Here is a 21,807-nt window from a genome sequence, read left to right as displayed (position 1 = left end):
GTGTGGGGATAGTCGCTACAGGTCAGTGAACATGACTCATAACTCAAAGTGCAAACAGTATGAGCAATAAATCAATTTCCAGCCAAATAACTTACTTTTATGAGAAAAAGTAGTATATTATTTCTAACTTTATGCAGGCAAAATAAGTGACATTCAAATGCAGCAACACAATCTCCTTGATGTCGTGGCTCTTGTAGTTAGGTGAATCCTTGTCCCACTCTCCTTTGTGTAACGTGTTCAGGGATATTCACCATTCACTGGTGACCACATCAGGGAACGCAAACTAGTAGGCTTTACTAAAGAGTTCTTCCTTTAGACTCTTTAGGAACTTAGTCCAAAGTGTCTGAGGCGTTGTAGCACCATTAGCAGTGAGTTGTCCCGGGACCCAAGTGGCCCAGTTCTAGTCTTACCCGTTCTCTCTGCACAGAAGAGTTCAATTTCGAACACGCACCTGTAAGCCCTGCTCAGTTCGGAAAGCTCAGGCTTCTATCGGCTGTTGCGGCAGCACCTGGCGGCTCAGTCTCTCTCCCTGGAGTGGTGCTGAACGTCTCCTGGATGTGGGAGCAGCTCCTTGTTCACAAAGAAGCAGTAAGTTGATTTCCTCAGCTCCTGACTGGAGCCAGTGAGGATGCGACGTTGTCCACAGCGTCTCCAGCAGTCCTCACCGATGAGTCGGGGACAGTTCCCTTGCAGTGCGGGTCCAACCTGCGAGTTGTAGCCTCAGTCTCTTCTAAGGGTGGCGGCCCGAATCCTTTGGCAACGTTTGAACCAGCAGCCCCTCCTGACACAGGGGGTTGTCGCAGTACATGGTGATACAGGTGCAGGCTCTTCCAGCTTCAGCGCCCCAGCCCAGATACTCAAAGTTGGCACTCCTTAAAATGTTACTTTACCGATGGCCTCCTCTGGCATACAAGGGTACCGCAGCATGGGTGTACGGGTGTAGCAAGACCCACATCGTGCTCAACACATGACTCAGTCTACAGCGGCCCTCCCCTGGCATATGGAGGTCACCAAAAACCATCTTCCACATAGCTGAGCCTGATCGGTACACAATCAAATTCTCACACCGTGAACAGGGAGTCTTCACAGTAGTGCTCCCCATTGGAACTTCCCCCTTCCAGAGCTCTTCTCTTCCTCAAAGGGCACACTGATCTTGGCAAACAGGCAGACGCTTGTGCTCCAGGCCAGGTAGTCATGGTTTTTCTGGGTGATGCCCACTCACCCAGCAGGGGCACCAGCATGCCTTGGCCGCCAGTCCTGGTCACAGGCAGAAGTCTTGCAGAGCTTCCCCTTCTCACACCACCCGTCTGGCTGTTTGGCAGATGACCAATTTTTGGGGGACTCAACCGCCCCTTCTTATAGTCCTTTTCCAGACACCAAATGTGATTCTTTGTAGTTTTATGTTGGGTTCTGCTTCTTTTGAAGTGGACAGTAATCCTTTTCGTCTTCCTTCCTGAAAGTGGTCGGTCACAGCAGGCACAACTCCGAAGTGGATTATCCACAGCATAATTCATGGGAGTGACCAGAGTTTACACCTGGATCCGAGCCTCAGTGATATGTGCATCAAAGGGTTAATCCAAGATTCCCAGCCTTACTATTTATGTTTCTCTTATTAGTCCCATCTCCCTTCCGGAGATGTGTCCAGGCTCCTTCCTTGTGATCATTCACTGAATCAAAGAGCAGTCACATGAAATGTAAAGGGAGCCTCTTCCTTTTACCTCCCTGTGTCCCCACACAGCTCAAAGGAATGCAGCAATCCACAAATCTGTCTGGGGGATTCCGCTCCTCCTCATGTCTTCTCCAGGAACCCAGGGTCCCCCATACAATGTACCATTGCAGGCACACTCCCTCAGTGTACTTTCACAGCACACTTTCAGTCCATCACTGCTCCTACAGGCATTGTACAGTTACATGTACCCATGCATCCAGCACACACACTCAGTTTACACACACTGCCCAGGCACCCATTCAACTAACGCAGAGTCACTACTCCTGTGCTATGCAACACTCCACATCTACCTGACGTAGGCACACAAGCAGTAGAATTTTTAAAAAGGTGAGTGAGCCTGTAGGCCTCTCTCCAACAACACTGTGTAAAAAGGTCCTGTTCACTACATGTTATGCTGTTACCACCGCGCTCCTGCTGCTTAATTCCAGGTGAAGGCGGTATTCTTCCACTACTATGAGGGTGGTGCTTTGGGAGCCCCTCCTGGTCCAAAAATACTGCAATGCATGAGAGTCCTATGTCATGGCGCACATATATGATTCATGCCCTCCTACGACAAAATAAATTAGCATTAGAGATCCAGACACAGAGCAGTTGGGCACTACGGGCAGGGGTACACATCTTTACCATGCAGAGGACGTTTCCGTCCCGACAGAACAAACTCAAAATATTTGCCCAAGGGGATTTCACAGTTTCCTCTCAACCAGACCATAGACCTCTCAGTCTTTTCTTTTTCCGTAATCGGTGTCAAAGATAGACCTTCACACTTTAGATATCTCACAGGGCTCTCATGTACCACATTCATAGGCCCAAATTATTTTTGTGTGGCAGACCAGCTGTTTGTAGTCTTTAGTAAGCCCCAGAAAGGTCAGCCTATTTCAAAAGCAGGAATTACCAAATGGTTAGCCAACTGCATCCAGACCGGCTACCTTAAAGCTAAGCGAGTTCTCCCTGTAACTTCCATGGCACTGTCTACACGGAAGAAGGCTGCCGCCTTCATTGAAAACATTCCACTAGCTGACATTTGTAAGGCATCTTTGATCAACCCCACACACAGTTACCAAACACTACTGTGTGGATGCTCTTGCTAGAAGGCAAGCTTCAGTTGGCCAGATGATCCTACGGACCCTCTTTCAGACACACTAGCTTATAGGGGGGCCTGCTTTACAGTCTATGCAGAGCGTGTGTATTCACAGCAACACATGCTATAAATGGAAAATGTTACTTACCTTGAGAGCATCTGTTCGTAGCATGTAGCAACTTCCACAGCTATAAGATGAACGTCGCCGACTGGAAGAAGGACAACTGTCTCAAGCTCAACTCGGACAAGATGATGGTCCGCATCTTTGGGAACAACACCTCACCATGGAACGACGCATGTAAAAGAAAGTAGAACATATATTTTATCGTTCTACTCCCCTGCTGTACCTTCCATAAAAATGAATTTTCTCTAAACTAATATACCAGTAAATATACCATATCACCCAAAAGAAAACATCACCTCACCCTGCGAGAGGAGGAAGCGAAGGGCATACGTAAAACCCCGATTTCCCTGGAGTGGGCGCTTTTGATACATCAGTTTAAACAGTCCCAGTCCCTAGCTGATCAGGGCGCGACCGCGACCACCCCTACCGCTACGCAGTCACGCGCGACACAAACCCACTCGGATGACGCTCCCCCTAACGCTTCACACCTACCCGGGAGCGGCTAGGTTTCCTATACCCGCTGCTCCGGTGCCTACACCTATGGCGTATGTCCGCCTGCATGGTAATGCCCTCGGCCAGGGGTTCCCACTGTGTTGCTTCACCAGTTCCCTAACGAACCACATGTGATATGGTCCGGCTGGCCCCTCTTTGATAGTCCATGACAACCCCCTAGTTTGCTCTCCCCCTCCCTGGTTTGTTCCTTAATATGGCAAACACCTGTTGCATTGCATATAACTGAAGTAAAGGTAATTATAAATGTCAAGATAGATATCACCTGCCTGGAAATATGTACTTTATGACACTGCGATTCAATACTGATATGTAATGACTGTACTAACAAATGCCAATAAAAACAAGTTACAAAAAAAAAAGAAAACATCACCTCACCACTTGGCTACTATGACACCGGTAAAAGCCAGGCATACATTACACCCGTGAGGTGAGAATAAAAGTTTGTACACCCGACTAACTCCACTTAAGCACACCCGAAAGCAGAGTAGTGGTTATAAGGAGACAAGCTCCTATCTGCTTTCAAACCCATGATACAAATCAACAAGACCACGGTCCCACAACGGTCCCGGGTTTGGAGAATTTCTAATAAACCCTTGTAAGTCTTTTGGATATATTAAGGTTATTGATTAGTTTAGAGGAAATTCATTTTTATGGAAGGTACAGCAGGGGAGTAGAACGATAAAATATATGTTCTACTTTCTTTTACAGAAACTTGTTCGCTCTTGGAAATTACTCAGAGTACATGACGAAAGCAGTATCGGCTGTTTGTCGGTAGAAGGTAAAAAACCCCAATTAGGGGCGTAGACCAGATAATAACGGGACCAACACCCTGATGAATGCCAGAACGACTCAGATGAGCGTGTAACAGTGGCTGAAACATGTTGGTTAACGCAGCAGGGATCTAGGGGTCTTTACCTCCCCTAATTTTCCCGAGAGATTACTTTTAATCCTACCAGGGGGTGACAGGAATAAAGATTGATGATGGTCCCCGCCTAGGCAGTTTTAAGTGTTTATGTCTGCACTTTGTGGTCCCTTCTCCAGGGAATAATTCTCCTTGTTTTTGTCTTCACTATTTGTGTTTTTGGTTGACACTGTTTGTCTTTCTGCAATCTCACCACTATATACTTCATTCTAAAAAATTTAGCGCTCCGCCCACTGTGTTGGTCTGCACGGGGGCGTTTGACACGGCCCAATGATGAAGCATGACACTGCAAAGTGTGTGAGGGCAGTATTATAATAAAAATGTTTTTTCCTTCTTGCTATACCTCAGGTTACTAATGAAGACAAGGCGGTACTGAGGAGGGACTAACAAGCCAATTAACTAATCAGAAGCCTGCATTTACGAAAGACAAAAGATACAAGCCCATGACAAACATGGGTGGACCGTGGGCGGGGCTTCTACTGCATAACCCACTACAGCAAGTCTCACAGAGCAGCGCATGTGCACTGACTCTAGGCTCGACCTAAAAACCAAGCAGCGCGAAAACACAGTCACTCTCTTGGCAGCAGAGCAGGCCAAGAAGTGGCAGTCTGTCCAGAGAAGAAATCAAAGTGCACAAGGAAACCACTAAACTGCATTAGGTTTGTGTTTTTCCAGGGCCTCAGAGTTGAGCAGGCGGCCCAATAAAACATATGCCACTTACTGTGTTAGTATCGAGGTTGGTGGGCAGCATTCAGGAGCCAGTCTGTTTTAGAGACAGCAGATCATGGTATCCGTAGGCTGGCTGTTGCACACAACCCCAGCCATCTGCAGGTCTTCCTACGTCAAATGTTTATTTTTACTGCAGCGCCGAGGGCATTGGTGTCTGTCTTTGGTCTGTAAAGCTGAAGAAAGGGGACTTGTGTGATCTCTGTTCAGGGGGGGTGGATTTTGCATCTCAGCGCCTCCTGCTACGGACGACACATTTTAGGACAGGAAGGGGCTCTGCGTTTGCTCCCGATGGAGAAATCTGGGTGGCTTACTGCTATGCTATGGACTACGGCAACGCCCTCTACGCCGGGACCACCGCCAAGCTCCAGAAGAGACTCCAGCGGATCCAAAACGCCTCAGCCAGACTCATCCTCGACATCCCACGATCCAGCCACATCTCCGGTCATCTGAGAGACCTTCACTGGCTCCCCATCAACAAGAGAATCACCTTCCGCCTCCTCACCCACGCACACAAAGCCCTACACGACCAAGGCCCGAGCTACCTCAACAGCCGAGTCAACTTCTACGCTCCCAAACGCCACCTCCGATCAGCCAACCACGCCCTCGCCGCCGTCCCCCGCATCCGAAGAGCGACTACAGGAGGAAGGTCCTTCTCCTACCTGGCCGCCAAGACCTGGAACTCCCTCCCGTCCGACCTGCGCCTGACCCAAGACCACCTCTCCTTCAGGAAGAAGCTGAAGACCTGGCTGTTCGAGCAGTAGCGGCACCCCCCCTCCCCAGCGCCTTGAGACCCTACGGGTATGTAGCGCGCTTTATAAGTGTCACTGATTGATTGATTGATTGATGCACTTTGCCTGCTTGTAGCGTGGTTCTAGAATGTGTGATAGTTATGCGACTACTATGTTTGAAAAACATTATGTACGAGAATCGCGTTTCAAGCGGGTGAGCATGGGGCCTCTGTCCCTGCGCACATGGTATGTTATCCTGACGATTGGTTTGGAGATTGGGGTCTGGTTAGGCTGCAAAAATGAGGCACTTTACAGTTTTGCGGCATCACAGTGAAACGTTGCCGTTTTTCAAAGAGAAACACGCACATTTTCACTTTTTCCACGTGCCTTGCCCTTTTCTGTACACACTTTCTTCGTTTCTACCAATTCCTTGGAATTCCTAAATATCCCGCAGCATTCATCGGGCCTTTCTCAGATTGCATTTCCCACTTCTTGCATTTCTTTAGCGGTTCCTCACCCTTCCACTGTTCTGGCCCCAGGTGTTGGTCAGCTCGGTGTCCAGCTGTGGACTGCTGCTCTCATACCCAAGCACTCTCTCCCTCCCTCGCACACACGTTCCCACAACTTGTCTGGTTCCGATACCATGCAGATTAACCCAAGACTGTTGAGCCATGCTTGCTGTGTTTGCATCCGGTACCATCCAGCTGTGCACACACTGATGGTCAGTCCATGACGTTTACGCGCATCATTGTGTGAGCGTTGGCACGCATTGTTCGCCCCGTTTTCTTCCAACCTACAACATAATTGTGCCGCAAGAATGGCGAGGCGCTGAGGTAGCAAGTATATTGGCCGCCATTGTCCCTGCTGCCTGAGGATCAATAAAGGAAATAGTGCTCAAGAAGACGGACCCTGTAACAACTGGAGTAAAGGGGCCAGTCGCCATGGGAGGTGACAAATGAAGAGTAGGTGGTATTAAGGAGGGACTAACAAGCCTGTTTACAAATCAGAATTGGGGTTCCACGGACTTTGCTGCTGCTGCCAGGGACTCCAGGTCCCACAAACCATCAGCAGCTAGGGAGGAGCCAGTCTCGCGCTCAAAAGCGCGCCACGCCACCCGCAACACGGGTTCCACGGACTTTGCTGCTGCTGCCAGGGTCTCCAGGTCCCACAAACAATCCCCAGCTAGGGAGGAGCCAGTCCCGCGATCAAAATCGCACCACGCTACCCGCGACCCGTCCCGCGCCCGTCGGCGACAGGAAGAGGCGAGGCAGGGCCACCCCCCTGAGCGGCTGTTCTTTCCCCTACTCTGCTGTTAAATGGAGGGGTAAGACTTTCTCTAAATCATATGCCCACAATAACTTGATGACTCTGATCCAAAAGCTAAGAACATTTGCATGTCCCTTCGCTTACATGGACTATTGCTGCACCACTGTTTAAGCACCACCTTGGAGGGAAGGCTTTGTGGTAAATTAATTGGGTGCTGAACGGGGCGACACGTCTGTATAATTGTGTAGACAGGTGGTTTATACTTTGAATTTGGGCCCTATACGAACCCCTAAGGGTGTTTAGTTACATCTGGATAGTGGGGAAACGAGGTACTTCTTGCAAAAGAGCGGTAACGATACCTATAGGGAAAATTTAAAAAAGGGCAGTTGTAAACAAAATAAAATAGCAGGTGAGCCTCCAACCACTGCTATAGATAAAATGCTTCAGAGGGCTATCGGGGTGGTGTCCACAGAAATAGAGCGCACAGAAAGGAGGCTATTCCTTACTCCGGACATTTGCATACAAGAATCTGAGGCGACTCCGTCACCAACCAGCACTGCAATATTGCAGCATAGTTCATTGTCATTCCCCCCCTTTGGTTATTCCCCACCTTGACAACTGGGGCCCAAGATAGGCACACACATAGTAGGGTGCCTTCGCCGCGGGTTGCTCACACTAGGAAGCAATCACATAGGGCCAGTACACTCACAAAATATTTCAAATAAAGGGAAACGTAAAGCAGCACCTGGTGTAGGGCGAAAAAACAATGTGCGACTAACCAGGTTGATATACTGGGATCATACGAATCAGAACAGTTAAAGGGTAAAACTCAAATAGATAATCCAGCTGCAGAACACACAACGTGCGTAGACAATCTGATGGCGGATCTTTTAACTAAATTAAGAGCCACCATCCAAGACGAAACAGCACCTTTAGTAGCCCATCTAGATAGAATGGAGAGAGCTTGGGAGGGCTTAGGAGCTTTAGTACGAACTGACCCTGTGACTAGGAACGCAGGGGGAGGGTCTGACACTGGAAGTCAAGACGCTACCCAGTGCTCAACACATACACAAGGTGGGGGGGGCATATAATTGAGATACCCACAACCAGTGGTCTACAAAGGGAAGCGAGCACTAAAACTACAATAGCCACCCACGAGCTTAGTCATAGGAAGAGTACAATGGAAGCAAGTGGAGGGGTTAAGGGTAAGGCTTTGAGTAGGGAGGTTATTAGCAAACAAATTGCGCAACCGATCCAGGTTTCTACTAGTGAGATTAAGGTGACTTCCCTCCCTAGTATAAATCTTCCCCCAGCCTGTGCCCCCTATGTAGCCATAATGACAGGCATCCCTTTAATTGCACACAATTCTAAGGAATCTCAGCTTGACCTTAGGAACAAATGCTTCTTCTGGCTCGCTAGGTTGAAGTATTTTGAGTATGCCCGGGCAGGGGAGATAATCATGGTTCGCAGAGTAGGTTGGTTGGGGGATGTCCGAAAAACTGAAGCAGGGGAGTGTGTTGTTATTAACTTCAACAACCCTCATACTGCAAGCAGACTGCTATCCACCCCCAATGCAGGTATTCACACACCCACAGGAATAAGCCTTCGCTCGCTGGATTACTTTTATCCCCAACTAAACTCGGATCAGAGAGACAGTGTACTTCCGTCACTCCTCACTGCGGGCCCCGGTCCCCTTATGGTAGGAAGGTGGAGTAACCTTCCAGGCACCCTCTGTATAATATTGCAGTAGTAACAGATATGAAAATCTCGAGGAGGTTGACTGACTAGGGGTGGGCCATTTCATTGGCGACACTCGAGAGAAACAGCAACCCGATCGATCTATTGAAGAAGGCTGCATTGAGAGCGGTGCGAATGGAGTTAGCGGTCCGGTATTGGACCACTGGCATAGCACACAAGCAGTGGGTAGCCATTCGAGTGAGGAGGCTACTTATATCTCTCTTGATACCCATGTGGGTTGTATTGATAGGGGTGGATTAAGTGTAGTACTTGTAAGACCGGATAAGGTCCACCAGGTTGTATATCCCTCCCCCATTCTTCCTCCAGGGAGGCACCAACAGGGGCAGGATTGAGGAGCAGCGAGCTACGAATTCTTTCGTGGAATCTAGCAGGGCTGAAAAATAAACTACCATGTCCTGACTGGGGGTCTTTTGTGGACAATCAAGACATTTGCCTATTCCAAGAAACCTGGGCCTGCGAAGAACATCATAGGGTAGGATTTGCCCCATTTAATATCTTGGCCACAAAGGGCGGGAGAGGGCGCCCGTCTGGTGGACTCACGATCTGGGTGGGCACGCATCGTGGGTGCAAGGCAGAGCAGTTGATAACTCCTAACAACAACATTCAATGCGTCTTGCTGTCATTCCCCGATAAGATGAAAATCGGCTTAATTAATGTCTATTCTAGACCTGTAATCAATAGACTAGAATCTGCCACCATAGACCAGCTTGACCACTATATATTCCTATCTTGGATCCAGCAATTCTGTTGATTATAGGAGGTGACTTTAATTGTCAATGTGAACCTCTAACTGACAATTTCCAGGAAGATCCATCAGAAGAAGCCCTTTATTGGTCAATTCCTGAACAGCAGATCACCCCAATTAAAGCCTGGTCCCCTTTAGCCATACAAATCCACTCATTTACGCTGTCCCACTGATTGAGGGCATGCAATGGGAGGACTAAGTCTGACCTTCCTGGTAAATTTACATTCAATCGCGATGGCCACCCCTCGTTAATTGATTACATTATGGTGGAAACAAGAACCTGGGAGAAAGTCCAAGATTTCTATGTACAACAGAGACAGGACAGTGATCATAACGCTCTGATTGTAACATTGAAGCTGGGGAATCTGGGCGTATCTGCCATCCGCTCCAACCCAGTGACTAGCACCTGTGATTTAGTGACCACTAATAACCGAAGGAAAGTTAGATGGAATCGTGTCCAGCAATCTCCCCCTAAACTGGCAAAGGTGTACCAGCTTGGAATACCTATAATAGACAGAATGAGAGAGTTGGGACAGGTGGAGACATCCGTAGAGGACAGAGACAAAGCTAAAATAATTCATGAGGAGCTAGTAGTAAAGCTGGCAGAAGTATTCTACCCGGAAACATCCAAGAGGGAAATAGATCGACCTAAATGCTCCTGGTATAATAGCAAATGCCGCAAAGCAAAACAAGAGCTTGTAAATGTGGTGAAAGCCAAAGATAGGCCAAATATTAAGTTAGCCAGAATAAAGCATAGGAAAATCTTGCCCCAGGAAAAGAAAGATTGGGAAACAGAAATGTGGGAGGCCTTGGGGACTGCCCTGAAGGTTAACGATTTTAAACTGTTTTGGAGGCTAGTTAGCTCTGGTGAGGAGGGGAGACGTGCAGCCATACAGCCTAATATAGCGCCCGAAGTATGGGAGTCACACTTAGGGTCCCTGTATGATTGCGAGGCGGAAGGTCCCTCAAGCCCAGAAATCTTGAGTAACATCTTGGAGTATTGTCAAGAGGGAGGTGGGGACATTTCGCTGATGGAGGTTCGAAATGCTTTAACTAGCTTACTCCCCAATAAAGCCCTGGGTCTTGACAAACTCCCGGGTATCTCTTCCGGGTAGAGCCCATTATTTGGGTCCCATATCTGTGTGCCTTATTTAACGCAATTTCGAAGGGTATGAATCCCCCAGATACTTGGAAGGGTGCAGAGATAGTACCCATACTTAAAAAGGGTTGCCCTCTTCTACCCACCAATTATAGACCCATCAGTCTAATTGATAACATCCAAAAGCTGATGGGCAGGGTCTTATTGATCTGTATACAGGGGTGGATGGAGGAGCAGGGAATTTTGAGCACCTACCAGGCCGGCTTCAGATCAAGTATGTCCACCGTGGACCAGATATTCAGATTACAGCTACTTTTCCGGTAAACGGTGAGGATGGAGGGTGGCAGCCTCTATCTCATATTTGTTGACCTGAAGTCCGCCTTCGATCTTGTCCCTAGAAAGAAGCTGTGGGAGGTGCTTGGTGAGCTCGAGATTCCATCATACCTTCTCAATGTGCTGGTGAGGCTACACACAGATAATTATGCTCAAGTTAGATGCAATAAATATGGGGAACTTTCCTCGCGCTTCTCTGTCAGAAAGGGGTTTAGACAGGGCTGCGTTTTAGCCTCTACATTATTTTGTCTTTACATCAATGGGCTTATTGCTTTTTTAAATAACATAAAAGATACTGATGCACCAAAACTGGCCACTGGGAAAATACCTGAGTTGATGTTCGCGGACGACACTGCTGTTGTCCAAGTCACCCCTAGGCATTCAACGCATCCTGAATGGCTTTGCACAGTTCTGTAATATGAGAGGTTTGGAGATAAATGTCTCTAAGACCAAATTTATGGTCTTCAATCCTCCAAAGAGCACGCGTCCAAACCCCTCTCTTAATGGCATCCACCTTGACAAAGTAAGGACATTTGATTATCTGGGCATAGCATTGTCCGAGCAATTCGGGTGGGGCACTCAGATGACCAAAGCACGGCTTAGGCTCATCCAGACAGTAGGGGGGATAATGAAAATGCTCAGAACAGCTGCTTTCAAGCAAGCAGCCCCTGTGGTGGAGATATACAAGGCTCAAGCAAGAGGGACCACATTATATGGGGCGGAGCTATGGGGGCATAGATCTACTATGGATTTTGTGAATCTAGAAAATAACTTCATGAGACAGCTCTTAGGTCTACCACGCAGCATCCCACTGGTTCCCCTCCGCATGGACTTGGGTATGAGGCCAATCGATCAAGAGATTGCCCTCAGGCCCTTGACATTTTGGCAGAGGTTATGGGTAACTCCCGAGCTGAATGCGTTTAAAGAAGAGCTGAAGGAGCTCCTCCCCAGACTCAATCCTAGTAAAACACCTTGGTTGGCCCATATTAGAAGCCTTTCAAATAGGCTTGGGAGACGAGAGCTTTGGACATCACCTGAGCTATCCTGTCCCATGATTTCCAGGGTGGATTTTGTAAAACATTTTAGGCAATCCAACCTGCTGTCTTTACAGGAGAACGCTAAAGAGGGCAGGTTGACAAGGGAGTTTTTACAAGTAAAGGAGGTGTACATGAAGGAACCCTTTCTGGATGCAATCCAGCCACCTATGGCGAAGAAACTGTACGCGCAATTTAGATGGGGAAATTTACCTTTGGCAGAGTACACTAGTTCATGGGCTCCGGAGAACTCGAGTGTGTACCCTAGTTGTAAACTAACGGCTGAAACTGATCTGCATGTGCTGTTTTTCTGCCGGGCATATGTGCTACCCTGCAAACGCCGGGTAGCCCAATTATGTAAAAATGTATGATTTACCCGTTGTGCCGAGGCTTTTAGAGTTTTAAAATATGATACTGATCCTCCAATTGTATTCTCGGTATCTCGGTTTTTAAATGCCATGTGGCATATTAGGAGAGGACTTTTAAAGCATCTATAGGGGAGGATCAATTGGAGGCACCCCTGGTCTATTCTTAAAGTGTCTTCAATGATTGTCCGGCTCTTTTTTAAAAAAAAACAAAAAAACTGAACTTGGTAGTGTGTGTTTTTAATTGTGCATACACTATGAAAATGTAATTGTTGTAGAAATTGTGTATACACTTGGGAATTGCTTTTTTCATGCACTTTTATAGCCTGAATGGCCGAAATAAAGTTTTACAACAACAGAAAGTATATTAAGGGTTTTAAAGGAATATGCCACGTTACCTTGCATGCTTTTTAACGCATGCTATTACAACTCGGTCATTACAACTACAGCGTTGTAACAACGCATGCCATTACTTGCTCTAGGGGTGGCGCTGGATGTTGGAATAGTATAATTTACTATTCCAACTCCAGTCTGTGCAACAGTAGGGAAGGTGTTGGATTTTAAATCAAACACCTTCTGACCCCCTAGAGCAAGTCGTTGTTTCGACTTGTGGAGTAATGGCATGCGTTGTCACAACACAGTCATTGTAACGGCATGCGGTGTTTCGTGGTAAACTATGTTCACCGTTTTAAAGCACCTGAAGGCACGTTCCTGGCCTCCAGCAATTTTCAGGCAACAATATAAATGTTAAGATAATTCCGGTGATGAATGTCCTCTCCTCCAGGGAGAGGATGTAGCCTTACGTCTAGAGCGGTCGATCTTGAAGCTGGGGAACCAGGTTTGAGTCTCAGCAACAACGCTCAACATCCCGTGATTCTGGGAAAATCACTTAATCTCTCCGTGCCTAACAAAAATGAATGTGTCAATCTGTAATGAAACTCGTGCTCATGTAAAGTGCTCCAATACCCAATGGGCCCGATTCACAGAACTAACTTAAGACAAAGTCCTAAACTTACTACCATTTTGGTATTCACAGAAGGCACTTACTCATTTTGGTATTCACAGAAGGCACTTACTCATTTTGGTATTCACAGAAGTTAGGACTCCTAACTTTAGGACTCCTAAATGCCTTCTGTGAATACCGAAAGCCTTAAAGTTAGGATTTTTTTCAGTTTAGGAGTCGTAAAGTTAAGAGTCCTAACTTTAGGACTCCTAAACTGAGAAAAATCCTACCTTTAAGACTTTCGATATTCACAGAAGGCATTTAGGAGTCCTAAAGTTAGGACTCCTAACCTCTGTGAATACCGAAATGAGTAAGTGCCTTCTGTGACTACCAAAATGAGTAAGTGCCTTCTGTGAATACCAAAATGGTAGTAAGTTTAGGACTTTGTCTTAAGTTAGTTCTGTGAATCTAGCCCAAAGTCTCTGGTCTAATTCGCGCCATATATAAAAGTAAAAAAAACATTTCTTCCTGGAGAGAGATGGAGTTTTGTCTGGTAGAAGTTTTGACTAATTTTAAGGTAATGCAGAGGGTTAATGTGCCTGCTGCAAAGAATGTGTCACACAGATCACATAGAATGTAAATAGGTCAGTGGGTTACTGCTTGTATCAGAGAGATCCTTTTGTGTCTTGCCTTTTTATTTACGTAAAAATTCTAATACAGAACAGTGATTTGATCATTTTCATTAAAGAGCTGCAAGCAAAGTATAGATTAGCACGTTATGACTTTTTTCCCCAGTCTTTCATTATACTAATGCTGCAAAAAGGGTTCATTGGGGTAGAAATCAATCCTTATTATTAGAGTACCTCCAACCACGGCGTTACATTTTAAATTCAGATTTTGTGCTTCTCCAGATAAAGCATTCTTTAACTATACTGCCTACCAGTATGGATGACATGTGACACCTTCACCGTGTAGTCTTCAGTCTTACGTACCATTTCCTATATACTGATTTAAACACATATCATTGATTGTCTCTATTAAATGTGTGTGCTGGAAAGTGCTCTGACAACCTACACTGGTATGAGTGGCGCTATAAAACGAATTAAATGCGTGTTCGAGATAGTAGATTGGAGACTTAAGGGGCATTGTTTAAGGGTGTTAGTGAGTGAATCCATGGTGGAGGTGGTCATTGGGGGGGGCGTCAAGAAATACTGTTGCACCTGGCGCCGCCAGCACTACAGCCAGCCCTGATAATACATGCCAATGAACATGGCCCGCTGCAGCACTGGGAGAGTATTCAGTAAAGTTTCATAATAGTTCAACCACCTGATTTCTGTCTTCTCTCACTGGGGTGTAGGAGTTACTTAACAGGTCATGTCCTTGGTGTGTGCCACTAGGTCAGAAAACGGCCTTAGTATGGAGTGGCAAATGCCACTGATCTTGGTAGATGCGCACTGCACTCATGCGAATGGTTAGATTCTTGGAGCATGTACCCTTGGCTGCAGCACACAGAGACTTTACACTGCCACACACAGTGGGAAATAATTAGAGGGGACATGGATCATGGAATGCATCGACATTGTATTTATCGATATTAGCATTCCCCTCTATTTTCAACTACATCAATTGCCCCACACTTCATGACAATCACATTATTTGAGGTTTGTGTGCTTCTGTTGTGTCTGTTACTACCTCCTTAGTATTCTACTTAATTTGAGTACTGCATTTTTATAGCAGGAAACCCCCACTTCTAGGAAACCACACAAACGCAGCACAAAAAAATGAGAATCTGGAGCAATGACGTCCACAGTTTAGTCACCCATCGGGGAGCCAAGAAAACAAATCGATGAACCAGTCCTGCTCAGGGGCATCTCCCTCCTTCTGATCAGCTTGTAGGCGATGCGATGCAATGCTTGGATTGCAAGAGTTAGCGTCCCATTGTCCATGTATTTTCAGGTATACAAGTAAAGCAGGATGCACCAATCTTGGCACACACCCCACCCTCCATTGTGGTTATCAAGTTCACCACATACAGATGTTGCATCACCAAGACATGGATGACTCTGTTCTTCCTCGATAGCATTTAGGCCAAGCTCATTATTGTCGACCATCTTCAGTAATTCCCACCTAGTTATGCATTACCAGCGGGTGTTGACCTTCGGTTACAGGATGAAGGGTATGGACCCTTCAGCATTTACTTGAGTGTCACAAAAACTGTCTAAATTCTTCCGGAATGTCCTGTACTAAGCCCAGCCAAAATAATCAGCAGTTCTTTTTTCTTGAGCCTGAAGCTATGCAGTTGCTTTCTTCTATAGCGGATGTTTGAACAACTCAGACAGGTCTTCTCCCGGGATGACTAGGGTCGAGGTGTGTCAGGGGATGAGCTGAACTTAGGCAAACTCCCCACATTGCCAAAAGATATCCATCAGCACGGAGATGCCACATTGCATGTTTAGTACATGCAGTATTGCTCCGCAATTCTCATTTGTGCCGAGAGATAAACCGTGCAAGTTCACATACAATTAGGGGTTGCCCCTACCCTTCTGGCCATGTGTACCTATCTCAGTATCCCTTATTTCCTGGGGCATCTATACAGTCATTAAACCCCTCCCTTCTAGACACATATCCCCTTTATACACATTTCCCCTTGTATCAACGAGGTGGATGGCCCTGATCTGGAACTCCATGCCTGGGGTCTGTTTGTTATTAAAGAAGACTGCTGTAGACATGCTAAGGGACACCCTTGGACCACAGACAGAGGCGGGAGTAGACATGTTTGTGCATTGGTGCTCTAGTTTTTGCTACCTCCAAGAACCTATTTTCTGGGAAATCTCAGGGTCAATCAGTGTCCTCCCCTAAGGTGCCCCGCCTCTGCATCCTGTCTAGCTCAGTTTGAATATTGGTAGGCTCAGTGAGAAGGTACAGTGTGCTGGGGTTGGTCTCCTACTGGGCGACGTTCACTACTACTGTATAGGGTTCTAATCTACTAGGTTCTATCTTGGCCCTAATCCTACATAGGTACAGGTGGATGAGACATTTTGCTTTATTCAGGGGCCATTTCTTAGGATAAGTAAAGACTGTCTGTGCCCACGGAGTGGGGTATCAGCGAGATGACCTAGCCAACGTCTAGTTGCCCATTCCTTTCATGTGCTGAGACCATGTGTTGGCAAGAGTGCTCAAGTAGTGCATGTGAGTACTAGTGTTTGGTTAAGTGTAAATGAAGTGGGAGAGGTAGAAATGTTGACGGTAGGCTCCATATGACGTGGCAAACTTCTTGCAATGGATGGATGTGGCCACAAAGATGCTATACAAAGGTGCAATAATATATAACTTTTCTAACATTGCAGGTCTTGGGATGGTAACTTGAGGCAGTGGCTGCAGCTTTCTGAGATCAGGGGTATCTTAGCTTGGCACAGTGAAGAGTAGGTTTTTAAAAGGTGGTGAACGCAAGGCTTGATTGCATACCTGTTGGATAAGCGCTATGGGTTGTAGGTTAACTCTTCTCTCCTTTCGGTGCATTGCTGTGCTTCATTTGAACAATCTTTGCCGAGGTACTGAATGGGGGCCCCAGTTTCGGCATCATTTTAGGAGTTTTTGGTCAAGGGTTGCCAGAGATTTATTTTGTGGGTCTTTTGGTCCTTCCCCCCTCGCCGTGACAGAGGTGAGCGTTTTAGTAGGGGGACCTTCGTATGTGTGTGGATGGCTCTTTTTACCTATCGTTTTATAGGCATTTTCAGCTGTAGGAAAGTGTCCCTTTATTGCATGGTTGCCCCACACTTTTTGCCAGATGTTTATGCTCTTTGACTAAGTGTACCCTGGGTTCCTGCTAACCAGGTACCCATGGCCTATGTTCTTTCCCTAAAACTGTACCATGGCACCGCTCTGGCCACATGTAAGCCCCTTGTAAAAGGTACCATAGGCACTGAGACCAGGGAAGGCCGCTATGGGCCGCGGCACATGTTGTGCCAACCTTAGAGGCCCTGTACCTTAACACACACACACTGCACTTGCAGGTTGCGTGTTTTGGTGCAGAGAAAAGTGAAGAGTCGAAATGGCACAGAGCTGTGTGCCATACCTACAACCCACTGCCTATGGTCTAGGTAAGTACCCCTCTAGCTGGATGCACTATACCACTGGTGAGGGTACAGGTGCATGAGCCCCGTACCCCTACAGTGTCTAAGTCCATTCTTAGAAATTGTAAGTATAGTAAAGCCATAAAGAGTATATGGTCTGCGAGTTTGTCATTACAAGCACCACAATGGCTTTACTGAATTCTGAGCAGTTTGGTATCAAACTTCTGAGCCCATTAAACCAACACATGCCAGTGTGGGACTTAATGCCAAACGCACTCAGAGGGCATCTTAGAGATGCACCTTGAAAACCAACCTAAATCTAGTGTCCTGGCTGAGTGGCTGCTCGACATGTGTCTGGACCCCTGGATCGAGAGCCTCCCCCCCCATCCTGGGCAGGGGTGCCAAGCCTCCTTCCCCATAGGATGTGCAGGGTCCACAAAGGGGAAGCTTCAAAGGCTTGCTGCCTTTGTGAGCTGACCTACCCATTTGCTGCTCCTAGCAACTGGTTCCCACCACTTCTAACCTCCACTTTGGGAGGGAGAATCGGTGGGAAAACCAAGATAGGAGGAGAGGTGTGCCCACCTCTACCAACTCCACCCATCAGGTGAAGGAGGCAAGGCGAAGCACAACTCTCAGTCCCGCCATCTTGAAGATGGGGACGACTGTAGGAAGCTGGCTCTGTATATACTAAAGTGAGATATAGTGTGCACAGAGTCCAGTGGAACCTCAAAGGTAGGCAGAGATAAAATTAGATAGAACCTTACTCTCTATTGTGGTAGTGTGGTCGAGCAGTGAGGCAGTATCAGAGGACAGTGTTAAGCATTTGTTGTCCACACTCAGTCAGCAAATAAATTCACACACTCAAAGACTGAACTTCAGACCAATTGTTTATGTATAAAAATATTATTTTAGTTATTTTATTACTAGAACCAAGCAAGCCTGGCACAGGTAAGCAATAAATACTTTACAGTAGTGCATGCTGATTGTAAAACAGTTCAATTGTAAATGTACTATGGTTTGACTTACAGCATTGTTTCAGAGAAATGCAATCACTTGTAAATACAGTACACAGACTTGAATGGGATTTTCAGTAAAATAGCAGGTAAGTAACTTTTGGATTACTTTTCTTACTCAGTGCTGTATGCCTGGATGCAGCACTGGGACATTTCCTGTAAACAGGTGAGTAAAAGCGTTTTTGTTAAATCGTACAATTTTAAAGAATTTCTTTAGGTTTCAGAACTCCACACTTCAAAACTTTTTCAGGAAAAAGTGTCAATGTTATCCTATGGAGGAAAATATGGTTATCGTTTTTAGGTCTCGCCTGGCGTAGGCTGCGCACATGCGCAGACTTGATGGCGAGATTTAATGATTTGGGGTATTTTCGGTAAAGGGCATTAAGCCCCGCCCCTCTTTTCCATTGGCTGGCGTCACCGTTTATGCTAAACGGTGGCCAGCCATTGGAAAAGAGCTGTTCCGGTTCAGCTTTTTCGGCCGTCCCACTTGGACGGGCTCGCCTGCTTTCCTTCTGAAGTAAAAGGTTTCTTATCTTTATGGGGTCAAACACATGTGGCACTAGGGCGGCCGGGTGCAGAGTGTTGAGGCCCAATGTTATCCGATAGGGGGCCTCCGGTTTGTGGCTGCTTGCAAGCAGGCCACTGGGTTTTGGGAGCAAAGCTCCTGGACTTTAGCTCTGGGCAAATGGGGAAACAAATTAGCACCAAAGGTGCACCCTTAGCAGCCCTAGGGCGGTCGGGTGCAGGGTGCTATTTCGAGTTCGGATGCCCTATTGTTTTCAATGGAGAACCTCCGGTTTGCAAAAGCACTGCAGGCAGGGAGACAAAGGACTTCTGGGTGCGACCACCACTTCGAGAGGTACGTTGGGAAGTTAGGGGTTGGTTAGGCACCGTCATTTTGGGCACACAAGACCGTGGGGCGTCGGGTGCAGAGGTGTCTTTTGGGGTTGGATCTTCTTACCAGCTCCTGGTCGCAGTTAGGGGGGCCTTCTGGATTTAGGCTGCAGGCGTCAGCTGGAGGCTTTAGGCAGGTCAGGGGTCACCGGATCTTGGTTCAGGATCGCCGGGGTGACCTCCTGATGGAGTTTGCCCACTCGAGCTTGGGCCGTGGTGGCGGGTGCAGAGTGGGGCGGATTTGCGGTCTCCAGCTGCTGCCAGAGGTTGCAGTTTAAACACATCTGGTGTTCACGGGAAAAGCATTCTTTGGAAGTGAAGGCAGGCAGGTCCTTCAGGGGTTTGAGGTTGCTGGCTTCAGAATCCAATGGGATTTCGCAGGAGCAGGTTTGAGGGGAGACAGGCCTGTAGGGCTGCGGCCAAGTCAGTGGGGGTCTTCCTCTTGTTAGCTGCTGCACGGCTGTTCGGTCCTTCTTGTTTCTTGTCTGGATCTGAGGATGCAAGGTTCAGGGGTGCCCCTAAATAAACGATTTAGGGGCATTACAGGTAGGTAAAAGGCAGGGACCAATGGTTCCCTTCCCTGAGGTGGGTACACCCCCTAATATGCCACCCTCCAGTGCATGGGGGGCATGTGCCTGTCCCTGGTTTGCTGAATCCCACCCATCTTCAAGATGGCGTGGACTGAGAGTTGTGTTTCACCTCGCCTCCCCCACCTGGAGTTGGCAGAGGTGGGCACACCTCTCTTCCTCACTTGTTTTTCCCACCGGTTCTCCTGCTGAAAGTTGGGGTCAGAACCAGTGGAGACCAGTTGCTCAAAGCAGCAATTGGCCTGGGGAAGCTCACGTAGGAGGCAAGCCTTTGAAACTTCCCCTTTGTGAACCCTGTCCATCATGGGGGATGAAGAGTGGCACCTCGTCCCAGTATGTGCATTGTTTCAGGCCCCAGAGAGCAACCGGCTCTCGACCCAGGAGTCCAGAAACATATCTGGTGGTGGCAGTGTAAGAAACTGGCTCTCTATATATATATATATATATATATATATATATATATATATATATATATATTCACTTAAAAAAACCATAGGTTTCACACATGTTATAGTTAGGTGGACATTTCACTCGTAAAAAAAAAACAATGAAATTCCCCCGTTATAGTTAGTACAGATAACTATAACTCGCACGCCCGCAATCCACTGCTCATGACGTCACATATTACATCACTCATGACATGGTCAGTGGCATCACTCATGACATCACTGATGACATCATCCTTGTGATAGAGTGGCGGTCGCACGAATTATAGTTATCTGAACTAACTATAACGGGGGAATTTCATTGGTTTTTTATGAGTGAAATGTCCACCTAACTATAACATGTGTGAAACCTATGGTTTTTTAAGTGAATTTGCAAGGTTTTTTAAATGCTAATTCCTAACTATAACGTGTGTGAAACCTATGGTTTTTTAAGTGAATTTGTACGGTTTTTTAAATGCTAAGTTATGTATGTATTATTATATATTTTTTTTTAAGGTTTTTCACCGTGCGCGCACCCCGCGATTTAAAAAAAAAAAAAAAGTTTTTTTCAGCCTTCGGGGTCTTTTAGGGACCTCCTGACAAAGGCTAGGGGGTCAGGAACTCTCTACCCTGCCCCCTTTTCACGTTCGCCACCTCTCTTTTTCACTGTCGCACCCAAAACAAACAAAATGGCGGCCGACACTTCCTGATTTCGACCGATTCGAACGTTGACTGACATGTAACCACCAATCAGAATTACGCTCGCGCACCTTAGGGTGCGCGCACGGTGCGCGCCTATAGATATATATGTACTTTTAACTGCAATTTTCTCAGGAACTACTGAACAGATTGACTCCATATATGCAAAAGGCACATGCCTGACCTGAGGACTACCTCTCTGCCAAATTTCAAGTAATTCTGTTCAGCCGTTCGGGCTGTACCTTCGACTAAAGGTCCTATGGGAAAATGCATGGGAAAAACGCGTTTTGGGACCCCCCTTTTTTCTCGGCCCCTGCTTGACGAATCACCCCGAGACTTTCAGGGTAGGAGCTGAGCAGAGCGCCCCATTAGTTTTGAAAATTTCACGAGGATTCGTCAACCGGCGCCAAAGTTATTCAAAATAGAATTTTGAGATTTCCTATGGAAACACGGTCCTAACTATAACTATCTACTGGCGACCGCCAGTAGAGAATATACTGCACCAAAGTGAGGTACAGTGTGTATAGAGTCCAAGTGTCCCCAGAGGTAGGCAGAGGTTAAAATTAGATAGAACCTTACTCTCTATTGTGGTAGTGTGGTCGAGCAGTGAGGCAGTATCAGAGGACAGTGTTAAGCATTTGTTGTCCACACTCAGTCAGCAAATAAATTCACACACTCAAAGACTGAACTTCAGACCAACTGTTTATGTATAAAAATATTCTTTTAGTTATTTTATTACTAGAACCAAGC

Source organism: Triturus cristatus, chromosome 7 (genome assembly GCF_964204655.1).
Source record: "Triturus cristatus chromosome 7, aTriCri1.1, whole genome shotgun sequence".
Classification (NCBI taxonomy): Eukaryota; Metazoa; Chordata; class Amphibia; order Caudata; family Salamandridae; genus Triturus; species Triturus cristatus.
This window is presented reverse-complemented; position numbering follows the sequence as displayed.